Source organism: Perognathus longimembris, chromosome 28, assembly GCF_023159225.1.
Source record: "Perognathus longimembris pacificus isolate PPM17 chromosome 28, ASM2315922v1, whole genome shotgun sequence".
Classification (NCBI taxonomy): domain Eukaryota; kingdom Metazoa; phylum Chordata; class Mammalia; order Rodentia; family Heteromyidae; genus Perognathus; species Perognathus longimembris.
The window spans coordinates 98,708,311-98,711,704 of NC_063188.1; positions in this window are offsets into that span (position 1 = coordinate 98,708,311).

Genomic DNA, 3,394 nt, shown 5'->3' on the forward strand with positions numbered 1-3,394 from the left:
CACGTGGTCCCAAGGCTGGGAGGCAGGGCCAGCTAGAACCGCCTTTCCAGGTTCTGCATAATAGCCACACGTGACCCCAGGGCCGGAAGACAGGCGGGGCCAACTAGGACTGCCTTTCTGGGTTGCAGTGTAACAGCCACACGTGGCCCCAGAGCTGAGAAACAGGTGGGGCCAGGTGGGACTTCCTCTTCTGACACAAGGCATCCGGGCATGCCCCACACTGTTGGCTCACACCTGTACTCCTAGCTACTCAGAGGCTGAGACTTGAGGATCACAGTTCAAAGTCAGCCTGGGCAGGAAAGTCCATAAGACTTTTTTTTTTTGCCAGTCCTGGGGCTTGAACTCAGGGCCTGAGCACTGTCCCTGGCTTCCTTTTGCTCAAGGCTAGCACTCTACCACTTGAGCCACAGTACCACTTCCGGCTTTTTTCTATATATGTGGTGCTGAGGAATGGAACCCAGGGCTTCATGCATGCAAGGCAAGCACTCTACCGCTGAGCCACATTCCCAGCCCATCTATAAGAGTTTTATCTCCAATAAACTACAAAAAGCCAGAGGAGGAGCTGTGGATCAATTAGTAAGAGTGCCAGCCGGATCTGACAAACCTAAGACACAGAGTCCAGTCCTTGTGTTCAAGCCCTAGTACCAGCACACACACACAAATGACACTCTCTGAAAGGCAGGTCTTGATGGAGTAGATGAGAAATAAACTATTCCGAATTTGTCCTCAAGCAGTTGGAGCATGTGAAACCTAAAGGGTTTTGTTTTAAAAAGCAAATCTCAAACAATTACTGTTTGAACCAAAATGTTGTATCTATTTCATTAGAAGAAAGGCATAGTCATTTTTCAAAGCATACTTTTGGTTTTATCTTTTTATCACTTGCAAATGTCAACTTTAAAACATCACTTCCTCTTTTGTTCCAAATTGTAGAAAAATGTCTGTTGTAGGGAGTACAGCTGACTCCATCTTGACTAGGGAAAGTTGGTAGCAAATGTTGGGGGGAGTAGAGCTGACTCCATCTTGATTATTAGGTCAACCTGACCCCAAAATTCTGCTTCTGTAAATGGCTTGCTTAACTTGTTTGTTGTTTGCTCTACCCCCTGTGTCAAGCCCCTACATCTGTGCCATGCTTTTACCTTTATAAACCCCAATTTGAGTACTGCTCGGGGTCACAGTGTCAGCGCACAGAGTCTGCGCTGTGCCCCTGGCCCGTCCGCCCACTTTTCACTGTCGCAGTTCAGCTCCCGAGTCTGTGCTGCATCCCTGGCCAGTCAGTTCGCTTTTTGCTTCCTCAATAAATCCATCTTTTTGCTTGAGACTGTCTCTGAATGGTGGACTCTTGGAGGGACGAGGAATATAGTTTATCTCCTCCCTCGAACTCCATAACAATATCCATTTTTCCTGCATGTCATTGGCCAGAAATACCTAGGTTAAAAAAAAGATTCACAGCTTTCTTCTACTGTGTTGTAGTTAGAAAAAAAATCATAAAATATAGGAAATTCAAACCTAAGCTAATACACTAGGAAAAATACTAACCCAGTAACCTGGGCTGCAAAACTTGTTTGGCAAGTTTCAGCTGGAGGTTAATTAGAACCTGCTTGGAAACCTCTTAAAACACAGCCTGGAATGTGAACCACACACCACCACCACCTAGATTGTTCCCTCCGGAGCTTTCTCTTCCCCTCTTCCCTAGATTTCTGGTGGGAACATTTCCCCAGAATTCCATTTGTTTTGGCCTGAGACCACAGTGCCTTTGACCAAGGAACAACCCTTTCCCTTTCTTCCCTAGGGAGGAGGAGCAAGAGGAAGACAGTCTGAGCAGTTCTGAGCACTTCTACAGCCTGCTTCTCCCTGATCCACTTAGCCCCTGTGGATGCTGGGATGAGTGTGAGGGAATCAGGGGTTTGGAAGAATTTTTTCCCCAACCCCTCTGTACATCACCTTGTCAATAAAACTTAATTTAAAAAAGAAAAAAAAATGTTCCCCAGTGGTTCAAATCGAATCCAGGGGCCTTGTACTGTACCTACTCTACTCTTGAAGCTATACCCTCAGCACCTAAATCTCCCATGTTTGCAGATAAGGAATTAACTGATAGAGTCCCACACAGGACAGGGGAGGACAAGGAAAGATCAAAAGCAGCACAGGAAAAGGGAGAAATTCAGCCTGCCATTTGTCTTGCTTGTTACAGCATATTGACCTGGTGGAACATTCTGGAACCTTAGCTGTACTCTTCTCTCAGAAGTTCCTCAGGTTACCGCTATTACTGCTTTTGCCCAGGCTTGTTCAGAGTAGTTGTCAGCTAACACCCCGTTGGTGGATAAGCATCTGCGAGATGTGCAGGAAACAAGGGCCAGTATAATTATAACATAATGCCATAACAACATTGCTCAAGACTGCCTCAGTACTGCATGCCAGAGTACATAATGACCACCTCGCTGACAGGCATTTGGATGGCGATTAGTGTTAGATCTTGTCTGAGAATCAGGCTCGAAGCCAGAGAAACTAGCAAATTATTTTTTTTTAACATTTTAACTCCTTGGAGGCTTGTGTGGAAATTTTAGGATAGTCACTTTTAGTTTCTGGTAACCAAACTCAGCTCAAATTTGACAAAGGGAAAGTAAAGTGGACTGGGTACCAGTGGCTCACCATCCTAGCTACTCAGGAGGCTGAGATCTGAGGATCGCAGGTTCAAAGCCAACCCGGGCAGGAAATTCCATGAGACTCTTATCTCCAATTAACCAGAAAAACAGAAGTGGAGCTGTGGAGCTCAAAGTGGTAGAGCACTAGGCTTGCGTGAAAAAGCTCAGGGAGAGCACATAAGACCTGAGTTCAAGCCCATGACCATCTCCCCCCCCCCTCCCCAAAAGTGGGATAGTTCCTGAACCACTTTGCCTTGCCTTGAAATTTTTCTTTGATTGGAAAAGTAGACTTTGCTTAACAGAGCTGGCTAAGAAGTTGTTAGGGAGCAGTCTTGATAGGAAACGTGCATTCTTCCTAGGTCTTCATTGAAACATAGGCAAAAGTTTTTCATATATATATATTTTTTTTGCATGTCCTGGGGCATGGACTCAGGGGCTAGCACTCTACCACTTGAGCCACAGCGCCAGTTCCAGCTTTTTGTTGATGTGCTGCTGAGGAATCGAACCCAGGGCTTTGTGCGTGCTGGGCAAGCACTCTACTGCTAAGCCACGTTCCCAAGCCCAAGTTCTTCACATTTCAAAGCAATTGTCTTAGCTCCTAATCACCAGTAGTATTTAATGGCAAAAGGCCACCATGGCGGGGGGGGGGGGCGTTAAGCTAGACAGAGAATATGGTTCATTTGTACTGGAGCTTGAACTCAGGGCCTCATGTTCTATCTACTTGCTTGCTCACACCTAGTGCTCTACCATGAGCC